The sequence below is a fragment of the Mastomys coucha genome, unplaced genomic scaffold (assembly GCF_008632895.1).
Source record: "Mastomys coucha isolate ucsf_1 unplaced genomic scaffold, UCSF_Mcou_1 pScaffold14, whole genome shotgun sequence".
Taxonomy (NCBI): Eukaryota; Metazoa; Chordata; class Mammalia; order Rodentia; family Muridae; genus Mastomys; species Mastomys coucha.
In genome coordinates, this window is record NW_022196896.1 from 114,533,551 (window position 1) to 114,550,928 (window position 17,378).

Below are 17,378 nucleotides of genomic sequence, written 5' to 3' on the forward strand. Positions count from 1 at the left end.
AAGATGAGTATGTGTGGAGCTTTGCATTCCAAACTTTGGTCCCAGCCCGCCTTCCTCTGTGGCAGTTCCGGGCTCCCCAGAGCTTCCTATGGATCTCTCAGGTGCAGCGAACACATCTGGATTGGCAGAGTAGCCTCATGAGACTGCGTGGAATTATTCCCACCGCCCCCACGGAGGATTACCATAAGTTAGACAGGCGTGACCACAGTCACAAGTGTGCATCTGTATGCTTCCGTATCTTCAAAGTAATGACCTCGGCTCTTCCCCCACCCCCACCCTCATTTCCTATTTCAATGCCCTGGTTCCTTTTTCAAGGCTTGTTTTTATGAATGGAGACTTTGAAGAGCCGGCCGGCTTTGTGTGTTCTTTGGTACACAGCATCTATCGTATTGGAAAGTCTTGGTAGATTTCAGTTTTCGTTGTCGCTATAGACACAGAAGGAAAGCTATCAAAAGCATAGGGAGTCGGAGCTGTGTGTAGCCCACCCCATGGCCCATCTGTGTCAGAAACATAGGAAGTGGGAGCTGTGTGGATCCCACCCCATGGCCCATCTGTGATAGCTTCCTAAACCCATCCTTGCTGACAGAGTTCAAGTTTTATTCAGAATTTATATATATATTATATATATATGTATATATATATATGTATATATATATACATATATATATAATATATATATATTCTGGAAAACAGAAATGTCTCCCAAATAGAAGAGCAAAGAAGCAACCTATAGCCTCATCGCTCTCCCGGGCTTTGGATGAAGTATCATTTTCAGTGAGAGGGTAGTAAAAGAACTCTACCAGGAGCTGTGGGAAAGACTTTTGTTAAGAAGAAAAACAACAGGATAAACAAAATACATCATGAATGCACAACGATCTGTTATCAGGCCATGAAAAGGACTGTACTGAATGCATACCGCCTTGAAAGCATTACAAAGGGGAAGACACCAGACACAAAAGTCCACAGTCTCCATGGTTCTGTTTCCGAAGTGTCGAGGCTCTAAAGACTGGAGTAGAGGCTGCCAGTGGCTAGGAGGAAGGGCTGGAGAGAGCTCTGTCATCCGAATGTAGACTTCCTGTGGGGATGGGGACATTGTCAATGGCTCCAAAGGTTGAGGAGGTATCTCTGAACTGAGCTTTGAGTGGGCCTTTATGTCTTGAGAAGAAAGAGAATCCACATGGGATCGATGCTTCTCTCTGTGGTGGGAGGGAGACACATGATGCAGTCCTTGGAGCTGCCAGCTTCACCCCACAGAAGCCCAAAGGAGAGGTGCTTGACTGCCAACTGGATTATGTTTCCCTCAAAGCTTCCTCTCCTTTCCAGGTTTAATTTTTTAAAACAAATGTGTGTCTGGTATATGTGGTTGTATGTATGTGTTGCATGTGTGTATATGGTATATGTGGTTGTAAGTATGTGTTGCATGTGTGTATATGGTGTATGTGGTTGTATGTATGTGTTGCCTGTGTGTATATGGTATGTGTGGTTGTATGCATATTTTGCATGTGTGTGTGTATGTGGGGGGGCACACATGGATATCGAGTGCATGTATTCATATGTATATGCATGTGTGTTTAAGCAGAGGCACAAAGTTGATGTTCAGTGTCTTCCTTCATTGCTTCCCTCCCTATTCCTTGAGGCAGGGCCTGCCAATTGAATTCAGATCTCACCAATTGGTTTGTCTACCCTACTAGCTTGTCAGGAGACCCTCATGTCTATGCTGGGTTTACAGCTGGACTGCCACACCTGTCCAGCATTTATATAGGTGCTGTGGATCTGATCTCTGGTCCCCATGTTTTTATAGCAAAAGGTTTGTTCACTGAGCCATCTCCTTATCCCTAAAACAGTAAATTTCCATGAATACCTAAAGCTACCAATTTATTCCATTTGAATAAAGATCTTCCCTCTTGAGGCTTTCTGGGTTTCCCATCCACTTCTCTTCTCCATAGTAGATGTCCCATCCACACTGGCTCCATTTCCTAGCATATGACACCAGCACAGCTTGTATAATAGTCTTTGGATTTCCACCTTCATGCCTGGGATAGGTCAGGATCTTGATGCCACCTCCTGACTCAGGATAGAGGCTCAATTGAATAAGAGTGGACAGAACTATATGCCTGGCTTTGTCTTGCTCCAACCAAATGTCTGTAACTGATTAATATAAGAAGCAAGAACTCTGAGGACATGATACAGGCATCTGTTTTTCCTCCTTTAAGGGCCTCTCTATTGCATGGTGACTCAGTGGACACACCTCATGCTGAGATAGGGCAAGCTGATAGATAGTACCTGGGGTGACCTGAAACAAGTATGCAGGAAGTGCAAGTAGGGAAAGTACAAGTACAAGTAAATCCTTTGTAGGGGAAAAGAAGCCACTTTCGTTCACCAAAACCCCTAATTCTAATTTTTCCTTGAGCCATTTGGAATCCAGCCACTGTAATGGTTAATGCTAATTGTCAACTTGACAGAATCCAGAATTGCCTGAGAGCTGGGTCTTTAGGCATGTCTTTGGGTGATCATCTTGATTACATTAACTGAAGTGAGAAGACCTGCCCACTGTGGGCAGCAACATTCCCTGGCTGGGATCCTGGACGGATAAAGAGAGCTGAGGAGCTTACATCACTCTCTTTTCTAAGCAAGCTCTTGCCACTTTGACCTCCCTTCCATGATGAATCCCAGCACCCAGCAAGCAGAAACATAGTTCTTCTCTATTGGCAATCTGGTTAGCTAGGGGAGCTGATTGGTGAACTCTAGGTTCAATTGATAGATCCTGGCTTAGTGAATAAGGAGGACAAAAATGAAAGACACTGGATATAAACGCTGGGCCTTGAATTGTGGTGTAAAATAAGCCCTTTCTCCCTTAAGCTGGTTTTTCCAGGATATTTTATCACAACAATGGGGAAAGAATCAGGCCAAGCACCTTTCTTATTAGCACAATTTCCACAAAGAAGCTAATCTAGAACTGACCAGCAGCCTCTGAAGTGACTTCTTCTCTGAAGTGTGTACATGAAGAAACAGAAGTCCTTCTCTGTGCACCATCTCAATACTAAATGCCAAAGGATCATTGACTTAAAACAGTCCAAAAACACTTACTTATGAAATAGAAACTGGCTTTTTATATGGCCTGATTTTCTTACTCAATAATGATTAACATTCACTTAAACCGAGGTTGAAGTTCAAATACCCGCAACCTGTACATCAAGCAAATGCCCAACCTCCCCCACATCTTATTGCAACCGATGTCATAAGAGCACTGACTATGCAGAATCCTCTCTCTGGAGCCTCATTCTAGAACAATGACTCCCACGGAGGTCCAAGCTCAGTCCTAAAATTAGAATTAGGCATGTTGAATTAGATCAAGGTTTGGCAAAGAAGTTATTCCTGCCTCCCTATTTTCAACTCTCCAAATAAACAAAGAAGCCACCCAAGGCATGTGATTCTTTCTTGGCAAGACTGCCTGCCCGGATCATTGACCATGCTTGAGAATCAGAGGTAGCATCCAGCCCTCAGCCAGCTGGGTTTTCCCAATGCAACACCCACTTAATGATTAACCATCATCCATTCTCCCTCCTCTCACCACCAGCCCTCTTCAGTGAGGTCCAGAGTTATCCCACAGATGCTGGCATTGAGGCAGATGATGTGAAATGCAGATGAGAAGAACAGCCCTGAAGAGAAGGAAGTGAATCGCTTTGACAATGAGGGACGTCAGTGCATGTGTGGTACAGAGACATCGTTATGTCCATAACACCCCCAAGGGAAGTGTGCGAAGGGATCAGAGAGCAGAAATGCTTGACTGAAGAGATGGTGCCAATGTGTGTGTCTATTCCCTGATGCAGAATGAGCTAGACTCTCAAAGTGTCCATACATAGGTCTGATGGGTAAGGAGCTCTAATGCACACAAAGCCTTTGTGAATCTCTCATGCATGCTTGTCGTGGGAAGGATTTAGATGGGGACTGTCAGGTTGGGAGAATAAGCTCCATGGTACAGAGATACCATAAGCACTCAGGAAAAGCTGGGGAGATGGCTCAGCTAATAAAGCACTTGTTGCCTAAGTATGCGGTCCTGAGTTCAGATCTCCAGCATACAAAAATCAAAAGCCAAGTGTTCTAGTTTGCATTGCATTGCTGTGAAAAACACCATGACCAAAAGCCACTTGGGGAAGAAAGGGTTTATTTCACCCTTACAGCTTATAGGGAAATTGGAACAGGAATTCAAGCAGGAACCTGGAGGCAGGAACTGAAACAGAGGCCATGGAGAAACACTGGCTACTTCCTGGCTTGCCCTCTCAGGCTTGCTCTGCTTGATTTCTTACAGCATTTAGGACTACCAACTCAAGGGTGACACCACTCACAATGGACTGGAGCCTCCTGTGTCAAATATAAATTAAGAAAACACTCTATAGCCTTACCCACAGGCCAATATGATGGAGGCAATTTCTCAAAAGTATGTGGCTGGCACAATAGATCTGGTGCAGATGTTGCTGGAGACTCTGGGAAATGTCTTAGGGTTCTATCGCTGTGAAGAGACACCATGACCAAGGCAACTCTTATAAGGAAAAACATTTAATTGGGGCTGGCTTACAGTTTCAGAGGTTTAGTCTATTGTTATGGTTGTAAGCATGGCAGCATCCAGGCAGGCTGGAGGGGATGAGAGTTTTACATCTTGATCCGCAGGCAGCAGAGGGGGACTGTCTGCTACCCCGGGCATAGCTTGAGCATATATATAAGACCTCAAAACCCAGCTCCACAGGGACTCACTACCTCCAACAAAGCCACACCTCCTCCAACAAGACCACACTTCCTAATAGTGCCACTCCCTATGGCCAAGTATTCAAACAAATGAATCTATAGGGGCCATACCTATTTAAACCACCACAGACTAGCTAGCACACTGGACAAGAGAACAGATAGATGCCTATAATCCCAGTGCTGGGGAGGTAGAGACAGGCAGATTCTAGGAACCCACTGGCCAGCCGGTCTATCTGGAACAGGAATCTCCTTATCTCAAAATGTAAGATACAGAACAACTCAAAAGACACCTACCTCCTACCTCTGGCTTATACACATATGTGCACCCTTGTATACATGCACAAAGACCAAAGAGATCATAACCAAAGATATTTACTTCAAGAGTTTTTCCTTGAATTAGCTGATTTCCAATAACCTGTCTTCTATATATTCATTCATTCATTCATTCATTTGTTCATTATTCAAGTTGTTTCTTGAGTATTTACTATGTGCCAGATGACATTTTACCAGTAAGTTTTCTCCTGGAACATATGACATTCTGAAAAGGAATATCTTACAGAGAATAAACTATCACATGAAATTAAGTTCAATTTATTGGGCAAAGTCACAGCATGAAGTCAAGTGCAGAAAGAGCTGCCATTCTTCATCTTTCCAGAGAACAACTAGAAATCTGAATCTGAAAATGTTTGCTCCCTTTTGTCTAACAATGTTTACATTTTCCCAAAACAGAAGTCATCTTTAGAAACACTAATAACCTTGATGTATTGGGTATGTTAACATCATTTTACTTTGTCTTTCAATTTTTATGCAAATGATTTCCCTGAAGACCATGTGACTGAGCTGGATCGGAGGAGACTAGATGAGAATGTCTTCTATGGTTTGAATTAGCGTCCCCAAAAGGCCTAGGTGTCAAAATGTGGCCATAGCCCACGGCACTATGGGAATGGAGCACGAGGAAGTGGGACCTGGAATGAAGTATTAAGTCATCTGGCATGCACCTCAAAGGCAACTGCTTTCATTTATTTTGGATCCAGAGTTTCAGTACTGGGGAAAAAATCTGGAGTCAGGGAGATATATAAGAGTTCAGTCTCTAGAATCCATGAAAAATGCTGGGGATGGTACTGGGGAGTTGACTCAGAGGTTAAGAGCACTTACTGCTCTTCCAGAGGACCTGGGTTGAGTTCCCAGCAATCACATCAAGTGATCCATAACTATCTGTCAACTCCAGCTCCAAGGGATTTGGCATGTATGGCTCTGCTGACATCTTCATTCATGTGCACTTATGTACTTACGGATACATGCACACATACACATACCTATACATAATTTAAAACAACAAAAATTAATCCAAAAAAAATGCTGGGCATGGTAGTGTCTATTATCACCCAAGAGATTCATGCTTGGCCCTGGAGATATAGATATAGATATAGATATATTCAATACTATACAAATCACAAACATTTGGTGATAATAGATCATAAAGAAATGCATTCGTGTTATACCAATTCTTTAGTGCACATTGAGTTCTACCATTTGTCAACAAGAAAATAAAACTTGCATACATATGAGATAAATATGCTTATTTATTTTTACATAAAAAAAATTAAATCTTGACTGAATGTTTGATACTATAGGACACAGAGCCTCTTCAACATTTTTCAGTTGATAGATTTTATAACCATCAATACTGAGGATGGTTCCTTGCATAAATATGAAGCACATAATTACAGAAGTATGTAATGGCCTCATCAAGAATTGCTGGGAATTCTGTCTTACATGGCCCAAGTTAATTGAGTGATATTTTTAATGAAATTAAAGTCAGAAATCAAACAGCGATTTTTAAAAATCAAGGTCTCTAATACAATGCAATCAGAAGACGAACTAACTCAATACTTAAACACCGAGGAAAAAGTACATGAAAATATTAAAGTCTTTGCCTTCTGTAGCTAAAGCATTACGCTTCTGTATGAGCAGAAAACTTTGTATATTCAGTAAAAACATGGCAGCTCAGGGCACGCCATGCTCTCCAATCTCAGCAGAGGTTCTTGAGGCATACCAGCATGCACAGGGCTAGGTGTGTATATTCAGAACCAAGTGAGGTCTAGTAATGCATTGTAATGAGGCTGTCCAGAGACACCCTGGATTCATGATGTTCTTCATTTGGAAAACATCAGTGTATTTTCTGTAACTAGAATAAAACATTTGAGACTAATTGACAAAGGGCAGATGCCATTTAGCTGATAATTCAGGAGGCTGGAAAGCCTGAGAGATGGTGCTGGCGACTACTTATCATCAGTCAGGGACTCCTTGCTCCATCACAAGGAAGCAGAGGTCACATGGTTAGACTGGGCAAGTGTATACACACTCACAGCTCCCTTCCTCTTTCTTTCATAATGACTGTGTCAAGACTCTCCCCTAACTCCAAACACCATCAACATCTGAATTTGGGGATAAAGTTTCAACAAGAATTAAAATTATGGGCACTGGAGCAGTTGTTACTCATTATGACCCTCAGAGGTCCCCAGAACCCCGATAGTAGGTTTTCATTCTAATACATGACTGTGGCAGGATTGGCTGGTTGGTCTCACTAAGGTTTCTCAGGTAATGAAGACCATGTCAGCAGTCAGAAGCCAGCAGCCAAACTTGCTACCATATTCTACTGAGAATTAAAACTATTGCTGGGTGACCTAACATGGGAGCATGCACCTGTAATCGTAGGAGGATAATAAGTTCAAGGTTAACTTGGCTCGATGGCCAAGTGTGTAAATGCACTTACTACTAAACTCCATGACCTGAGTCTGAGGGACCCATGTGGCAGGAGAAGAGAAGTGCCTCACCCAAGTGGTCCTCTGACCTTCACACATGGCATGCATGCACCTGCAAATAAATAAGTAATAGATACAAAGCAAATAAATAAGAGACACAATAAATGATAAATCAATAACAAGGATACATTTTTAAAAACCTGTGTAACAAACAAAAACTATTTTACTAGGAAGAAGAGCATTAAGGAGAACATTATGGAAGAAGAACATTATGGTTGAGACTAAGTATGTAGTGAGTACAGATAGTGATGTTAGTTCCTGGATCCATTCATGTCTAAACCCAAGGCCCTAAGCTCTTCTATCATGGACTGATGTTGTTGGTGGAGTTGGTGTCTGCCCTGCGTTGCTTGAAGTTGTCTGGGTTGTGCTTCTGGAAGATGAACTGAGAGTCTAGACATAAACCAAGGGAAAGGAAGATCTGCTTCACTCTTTCCTAATCCCTTCCAGCCATCTTTTTCTTCTACCTTCATCTTTTCTTCTCGTTTTCCTATTCTCATCATTCATATCCACATTCTTTCCCATCAGGACTTTCCCAGGCCAAGCTTGCACCATGGATCCAGGACCATTTCGTTTGTTCCCTAGGAATCATCGGGAACATTTGACGTCACTGTGTGTTCTGAATTCACGGTGTTATAAGGTATAGGTCCCAACCTGCCCTCTTCCTCTATGAGAGTGAATCTGCACTGTCTCACCCATCAGAGGGGGGAATGGTACCCCAAAACAGTGTGTCCTGGAGGGACTTGAGGTTCTCAGAGTGTAATGGCTGTAGGGATGTGGGGTTTTCTTGTCTGATGTGCATCCTGCTCCATGGGACAGAATCCTGTATTAAATAACAGTGTGTTAAGCTGATATAGAACAACTGCAAGTAAAAACAAAGCAAAAACTCTAAGCATCTCTGGTGATGTTAAAACTTGCTATCCAGGGTTTTCCAGTAGATGAAGAATATATAGCGATTTGCCTTGATAGATGCATGGTGAAGACATATATATTCTGAGGAAATGGAAATAAATACATATTTTCAGTGACTGTTTGAACAGTCATGTTACAACTCCCATTTAATAATACAGAGCCAAAATAAGCATACTCAGAGACTGGCAAAAGCTTTTTCTTTCAAAATGTAATGGACTGTCTTGCAGAATACCAAGCTGTTTAATTATGTATCCCTAGCTTGAGAAAAAAAAAAATCACCAAACTAGCATGGGATAATAAAACATTCAAAATATCTCGAAGAAATAAGTGGACATTCTACATTATGCCATTCTAGTGGGAAACTCACCATCAGGGATCTTGGGAGGACAGATTTGGCATGAAGTTAGCTGGAGGGCATCAAGAGACTTGCACATAATCATCAATCAGTGAGCTGTGGTTAAGGCTGGCTGAAGGACATACTACAAAAGAGCTGGAAACCAGGAAAGAATGATAACTTCGCTCACTGTTAACTTCATAATCACTGTGGTGTTGAGAGAAAAGTGGGAATGGACCCATTTCTGCATAGCGCACCAGGTCAGAAGAGATCTACAGCGCTGGCTTCCATAAGAACCAACAAGAAAACACCTGTATGGATGGAGATAGCCATGCAGACACAGGATTAAGAGAACTCACTGTAAACCCACCAGGGATTTCACTAGATCCCAAGATTGGTGTCTGTATATCCAGGAATGTGACCACAAGCCCCTCACTAAGGCCTTGTCCAGTTTTCTTTTTGTGTTAAGATGGGAAAATATTCTGACAAAAAGTAACTTAAAGGAGAAAGGGTCTATTTCAGCTCATGGTTAAAGCACAGTCTAGCATGGTAAGAAAGTCCAGGCAGCAGGAACTTGAAGGAACTAGTCATATCGCATCCACAATCGGGAAAAACTCAATTCTCTTTCTCCATGTATACAACCAGGATCCCAGTCAGGGAGTGGTCCCACCCATGATTGGTGGTTCCTTCCATCTCAATGAATGTAATCCATATAATCCAGCCCAGAGGGCCATCTGCTAGGTGATCCAGATCCTATCAACTAACTGATATTAATCACTAGAGACTTTAGATAGAGTGAGGCTCCCCAGCAACCTTTTCTGGTACTAGTGGATTGTCAGGTTTTATTAAGGCCCATGTAACAGACATCCCTGTTCAATTTGGCTTGAAGAATCTATACTATTTAATGACTTACACTAGGAACAATGCTATTCAGGCACTAGTTTAGTTCAGTTTTGCCATCTTTTTCTACTCTTTCTTTCACATTGACTTCTTCCTCGGGTAGTCTGCCCTCATTATGTAAGATAGATGTTCTCAAGATCCAAGATGGCTGCCATCAGGATACAAGATGGCCACCTTTGGGACCTGACATGGGCTTTGGGAAATAAGATGACAGCTTTCAGGCAATAGGATGTCAGTCCACATGATACCTTCATAAGATAATTGCCCATGACAATCAGGAATAAAGTTTCTTCGTCCATATTTTTAGAAGAAACGGGGCTCCCTGTTCTCAACGGCAGCATGCTCCCTACACAATTGTCCATCAGAAGCCTGAATGAGTCTCCAAACCAACTGAGCAGTTCCTGATAGGACCTGCCTAAAACTTTCTATAGGCATGTTAGAAACAACAGAGAGAACTGACCACTCACATGGTCAGCAACAGCCTCAGAAGTCTTTGTAATCTTTACTGAATAACTTTATCCATGAAGCTTGTTAATCCTCCCAGCAGACCTTTGACATAAATACCATCATCATTTCTATTTGAATTGGCATTTGAGAAAACTGGGGATCAGGTATGTGATTCATGTTCCAAAGGTCCCAAGGGTGATTATGTTGGAGAACACAGGACAGTCTGCCTCTAGATTTCCACCCATATTTCCCACCAGAACAAGAGAATGCTTCTGAGCATCCAAAAGTCCACCACTGGACTTTCAGGAAGCCTCCACCATCCAGCTCCGTTCTCTGGCAAGGCAAAGAAACAGAGGTAGACTTACTGCTGAAGGACCTGGAGCTCCTCCTCAGCTGACTTTGGCCTGAGGACTCTCAAGTTTAGGATGTTTCTACTACTATTCTTTTAGGTTCATAGACATGGGATGCCTCCCCAGTTAACTCTCCAGTCGGTTATGAGACTCTATAACAGGTCTCTCTACACTAGCCTTGAGCCCATTAGTTCATTGCATCTCTTGTGACAGAAGAATCAGAAATGTCAACACTAGACAAAAGAACAAGGCAATGGTCATAAGTTCCTTATCACCTGCCTAATGCCAGCTCTCTGTGATTTCCTACCTTTCTTCATGCTTCTTTCACCATATGCTAGAAGTTAGTTGCTAGTATTAGCTCTGTCTCAGAAGAAACTGAGGCAGACTGAGGCTGAGGGATCCCCTGAGGGTCTGACACAGGGAAGTGAAAAAGCCAGGCCTTTAACCTCATCACTCCTCCAGTGCCCTTGCACAACTGCTGCTCCCTTGTGCTGAGCTTAGAGAGCTTCCTCCAGCCTTTTGGAAACATGCAGGGGACCCCCTAGTCTGATATTCACAAGTACACTGGTCTCTGTTCACTATGCAGACTCTACAGTACTTTCATATGTTGGCAATGCTGATGTTCATTGGTGCTGTCATGCATCCTGTGAGATGCCAGGCCCCGCCTTTCACAACACTATATGGTGATATATATTCTCCACATGGTCCGTGGTCTTTAAATGTGTCTTCTCTCCCAGCAGTACAACATCCTGACTACAAAGCCCTGACATTCAATTAGCCATCCGTAAGTTGTTAGACATCAGAGCTGCTAATTCTTTGCCATAACAAATGGTGCCATAAAGAGCATTTCCATGTATACAGCTTTCTGCGTGGCACTCAAATTAAAATTACCTGCAAGCATAGAGATAAGGACAGAGGCCTAAGTGAGTGCATTGTGCATCCCTGGGATTGCCTGCCTGTCATTTGAGGTGACAAAGGATGGTCTCATCCTCTGTTTGGCCAGCCCATATGTCTATCTGTCTCCAGTTGTCCCAAAATATGACACACAAGGGACCTAGACACACAGCCCCTGAAATCTGCTCCACAGTCTGCCTCACCCTGTAGCATACATTCCTCTCCCCTTGACCTCTGAACTGCCCCCAGTGGAAGGCCATCAGAGGCCTAGCCCAAGGTAACTAGCAGACTTCTCATTCCAAGTCGGGTGGCCTGGATCTGGGTACACTGTTCTCATCTTAATTATGCTCATGGCTGCCTCTTCTTCTGTTTCTATTAAGTAAAATTTATTTTTTGTGTATGGATGTTTTGCCTACATGTATATATGCATACCATGTATGTCTCTAGTGCCCTTGGAGACCAGAATGGGGTATCTGATCCCCCTCCTTGAAACTGGAGTTACAGATGGTAGTGAGTTACCATATGGGCACTGGAAATCAGACCAGGTCCTCTGGAAGAGCAAACTTTCAGCTCTTCCTGTACTGTGCCTGCCTGGATGCTGCCATGCTCCCGCCTTGAGGATAATGGACTGATCCTCTGAACCTGTAAGCCAGCCCCAATTAAATGTTGTCATTTATAAGACTTGCCTTGGTCATGGTGTCTGTTCACAGCAGTAAAACCTTAACTAAGAGAAACAACAAGTGCTCTAACCCACTGATCCATCTCTCCAACCTTGGCTGCCTCTTCTACCATGAGCATGGTGCCCAGTGCATAGCCATCTATTAGATGGGTAAGTGTAGAGTGATTGAAATAGTCTGAGATTAATAACTAATGTTGGAAATTAATATGGCAATAGTCATTCTTTAACCAATTACCCAAATAAAAGACAAAGAGGCCTTAAGAATTATAATAAGCTTTAACTCATTGAAGTAGTGCAGATATCAACCCTAAGCTACTTTGTCTACATTCATGCCTTGAACTCTAACATATGACTGACTATGTTTCATTTGTGCTGCTTCTGATTCTTTAGGTTAGCCCTCATGGCCACATGCTCATGGTCCATATTACCCCCTGGCGACTTTCTTCTTCCTCCTCCTCTGCTCTCTCTTACAGTTCCTACCTAAGACACCAAGCCTAGGAAGCTTTGCCCCACCTACCTCTCTTCTGTCCAGCTGTAGGCTGTCAGCAACTTTTATTAACCAATCAGGGATCATGGGAGACCAAGGTTTATACAACAAAGGCTGGTGTGCATGAGATTCTGCTCATCCTAGGACATCCAGATCTTGGGATACAGAATTTAGCATTTGAATGCATAGCAAGACATCAAACCCCAATAAGGATGTGAAAGAACCCTCAGACTGTCAATGACTTACCAGTACACCTGCCTCAGACAGACAGGCAAAGGACTAGCTTGTACAAACTGAAAAGCCATTCAGCTAGGGACAGATGTAAAATGGCCACTGGACTCAACCCCTGACCATTCTTTTTCCCATCTTCTCTCTTGGTCCTCATCTTTTCAGATGTGGCATACTCTATTCTTCACACTGAAGCTGATTTTAACACCAATCTTTATCAGAATGCTTCTGTCTTTCAATAGCCGTGTAGAATTGAATCTCTAGAGTGTATAGCATTGCACATGCAGGAGGGACACTGTTATCCAAGTTGACTCCCAGAAAAACTGTCACACTTAAGCCTTAAAAGTCTGTGCCCAAAGGTCTCTTTGTGATGCTCTTTGCCCAAGACATATGTGCATTTAGACACATAGACACTTCTATGTCAAGTGATCAAAAAGAGGGAAGAGAGAGTTCTGCTCTCAGTCACAGATGAGCTAAACAAGCCACCTGAGGAAGTGTTCTAAACCTCAGACTTCACACGGATTTCTGAAACTCCATTAGGATCACAAATGGAAGAGGAAACCAACTTCAGTGGCCATGTGGAGGGCTGTTTCATTTGAGAATTAGGCTCCTTAGATGACCTCAAAGGATAATTGTCCAGACCAAAGGAAGATAGTCTTACGATATCTGAAGCATGCTTTGTGTCTATATTCATGCATCCTATCCTGGAGAATTGCTTTAAAACAGAGAACATGGAGAGCCATCTCAGGTCCCATCCCACCAGCTATGGCCTCTTTTAGGTCACAAGAGTCTTCAACCCAGGTTTACAGAAGGGAATGCCAAGGTCAAGATCGATCTCTCTCTCTCTCTCTCTCTCTCTCTCTCTCTCTCTCTCTGTGTGTGTGTGTGTGTGTGTGTGTGTATGTGTGTGTGTGTATGTGTGTGTGTGTGTACACACATGTGCTTGCGCACATGGATGCATGCATGTACACATGAGTGCATATCTATATGACATATGTTTATTTGCTTTTGGGGACAGCGTCTCCCACTAGCCTGGATCTAAGTAGCAGGCATAGACTAGTTGGCCAGAAGGTCCCAGGGATTCTCCTGTCTCTGTCTCCCCTGATATGGAGTTACAGTGTATTCTACCATGCCTGGCTTTTTTCTTGGATTCTGGGACTCAAATTCAGATCTTCATACTCACAAGGCAAGCTCTTCAACCACTGAGATGTCTCTCCAGCCCCATATCCTGCTTCTTAATTTACTGTGAGGCCATCCATCCTTGGAGTCAAGTTTCCCTAAAGTTCACGCCAGACGTAGACAGTGACCTTGACAGTGCAGGCATAGAGAGTTCAGTGTAGGCATTGAAGAAGCTAGCGCACTTGAATCATTCCTTAAGCCCCCTGTGCAATCCCATACACAGAGTCTCATAGCAAAGTAAAGAATCCTTCGCTGATCCTCATAGTACACAATTCCTATAAAACAAACTGGCAGAGCCACTGTCTGGTGGCCATTAGGAGTCCTCATTAGTCTGCAGCTTTCAGCTAAGAAGACTTGTCCTTACAGTGGCTCTTGCTGCTAATGGGGAGTATTTGCATTCAGGAACCGGGGCCAGGATTCCCTGATTGCTTTTTGAGATTGTTTCCTGGAGCCTCTGACAAGGCCTTGACTCTAAGGAGAAGAGGAAAACACATTCTTCACTGAGTTGCAGGCTGGGCCCCTGAGTGTCATCATCCCTAGTATCAAACATGGCCTTTCATCTGGGGCTTGAGCAAAGGGAGAGCTGACTGCCCCCTTCTTCTCTGGGTCCTTGACAGTCCTTGGTCCTACACTGTGTTCATGTGTATCGGGCCTTCAGTGACAGTTCGAATCAACCCCACCCCCACCCCACCCCCAAAGGAAAGCGCAGGGAAAAAACAAGCCACATTAGGAATATCCTAAAATAGGCAGGGACTTGATCTCTTTCTCACTTTCCCTTCTCTGTGTGTATTTGGAGTGTGTGTGTGGGGGGGGGTGTCTCCTGGCCCTGCAAAACTACTGGAGTCAGACACTTTTCTCTGCTCTTGGAATACCCCCCAGAGAAAAGGAAACCAGAATCTGGCTCTTTCTGAAGGCCAAGGGGATGCAAGAGAGCCAAGCAGTGGTCCTCCTTCCAGCGCTGCACATGTGTTTGTCTCCTGGAGGTGTGGCCACTCATTCTGCCTGAACACACTGGGTAAGAATTAAGTATAATGTAATCAGCATATGTGTCTAATGTGGACTCCTGGAGAGAGGGCTTGTGAACAAGAAGTGATTCTTGGTGCTGAATTCAACAGATGGGTAAACTTGCTCTTTAAACAAGATGTCAGTAGGTTGGTGTGATCATTTGAATAGGAACGGCCCCCATAGGCTCATAGGTTTGAATGCTTAGTCACCAGGGAGTGACACTATTTTTTAATTTTTTATTTGTGTATGTATGTTTATGTGTATGAGTGCTCTGTCTGCATGTATGCCTGAATGCAAGAAGATACCATTAGATCCCATTATAGATGGTTGTGAGCCATCGGGTGGTTGCTGAAAACTGAAAGAGCAGCCAGTGCTCTTAACCACTGAACCATCTCTCCAGCCCTGAGTGGCACTATTTCAAATGACTAGAAGGTGTGGCCTTGCTGGAGGAAGTGTGTCACTGGGAGTGGGCTTGAGGTTTCAGAGTCCCATGCCAAGCTCAGAAGCTCTCGTTCTCTCTGCTTGTGGATCTACAATGGCTGAGAGACACTGGGGAGGCAGAGCTCCCCAGCCCAGCCCAGTGGTCCCCACTGCCAGCCTCGTTAGTGCCCTGTGGTACCTGAGTGAATGCTTTACAGATGTAGGACCCTATTCCCACATTCTATCTTAAGTTGCACCTCCTTTTGTTGAGAGCTTGAGGGCCACACCACACCAGTATAGATCTCTAGGGACTGGTCTTGAAGCACGACTTCAGGCACCAGCTAATCACTACTGAGAAGAGCAGCCCCTGTGGTCAGGGTGAGGAGAATCCTAGTGCCCATCATGAGGTTCCCTCAAGCCGTGCAAGCCTGAGAACCCGAGTCTGAGCCCCAGCATCCACATAAATCCAGACATAGTAACATTCACTGATAATCCCTGCACTCCCAAGATGGAGGAGGGTGGAAACAGTAGAACCCACAGAAGCTCACAGACCAGCATCGGTGAACAAGGTAGAAGGAGACCGCAAGGCCTAACATGGCTTAACACCTGGCCCGAGAGGGACGTGGACATGTGCTCAGGCTTTGCATAGCGTTCCTCCTATGTGAGCCTCACAGCCATATCATGAGGGACAAGGCCCAACACGTTCACTAATAAGGAACTATATCCCCCCTGGAGGGTTTTGGAGGAAGACTAGAGTTTGAATCTAAGCTCGTAGAACAGCACATCAGATGTCCATAGGGGACGTGGAGAGGGTAAGGAGGTGTACCTCCCAGGGTTATTCTAGATGTGGAGAAAGAGACACCCGGCTAGTCCTGTCTCAGGGTGGAAGAGTGAAGTACTTTTCAGCCTATGTTTCAGAGAGGGCAAAAAGAGGCATTTGGCCCATGACTCCATCATGGGCAAGTCAATTGAGCAGCTCTTTCCATAGGTGCCAACATCAGTCCTAAAATGAGAAGAACAAAGCTTCCATATGGTCTCATGGTATCCTTTTATGCTGCTTGTCTGTGTCCCCATCTGTCCTAGTCAGCATTAACTGTCAACTTGACACTGCCTTCAGTCACCTGAGAAGGGAGTCTCAGTCGAGAGATTGGCCAGGACAGATCATCCCTGGTATTTATTATAGTGATGAAAGTTTGAACTAAACATATCCAGATGCTGATGGAACCCAAATGTCAGTCTGCCTACATTGTCAGAGATAATCAAAACTTTACTGTTGTGCTCGCTCCGGCAGCACATATACTAAAATTGGAACGATACAGAGAAGATTAGCATGGCCCCTGCGCAAGGATGACACGCAAATTCGTGAAGTGTTCCATATTTAAAAAAAAAAAAAGAAAGAAAAAAAAACTTAACTGTTTTCAAAGCTTTTTTTTGAGACAAGGTTTCCCAGGGTGGCCTGAAACTCACTATTTATCTCATGCTGGCCTCAAACTTATAGCAATCCTCCTGCTTCAGCCTCCCTGAATACTGGGATTACAGGACTGAATCACCATACCCAACTTTTTTTTACACTTCCCCTAGTTATATTTATTTATTTTGTGTGTGCATATGAGCTTCCTGAGACCAAGGCGTGAAGGTTCAAAGACAACCTGGGGGTAGGTTTTCTCATTCTACCATGCAGGCTCTGAGCTTCAAACTCAAGTTGTCAAGCGTGGCAGCATGATTCTTACTTGCTAACCCATAAACACACACACACACACATTCACACACACTCACAAACATCCCTGTGGGCAGTGGGCTCTCCATTACAGAATATCTCATATCATCTTCTTGAAGAGGGATGACCTTTGTAGCAACAGAGACCATTTCAAAGCTTGATACAGCATTTTAAGCAACTAGTACATAATACTTTCTAAAAATTTTTATTTAGTGTGTGCGCATGTGCGAGAGAGTATAGACTTTCAGAAGCCAGTTCTTT

The 17,378-nt window shown here is 43.7% G+C and overlaps 1 long non-coding RNA gene and 1 other non-coding gene across 2 annotated transcripts; both read left to right on the forward strand.

The window, feature by feature from the left end:
• The first annotated feature begins 3,296 nt into the window (after positions 1–3,296).
• LOC116089283 lies at positions 3,297–3,792 on the forward strand. The gene is made up of 2 exons (XR_004118261.1): positions 3,297–3,486; positions 3,578–3,792. It is a non-coding gene; the product is annotated as an uncharacterized LOC116089283 (long non-coding RNA).
• A 12,883-nt stretch (positions 3,793–16,675) lies between these two features.
• LOC116089705 lies at positions 16,676–16,782 on the forward strand. Its single transcript, XR_004118451.1, has one exon. It is a non-coding gene; the product is annotated as a U6 spliceosomal RNA (small nuclear RNA).
• Positions 16,783–17,378: the final 596 nt, after the last annotated feature.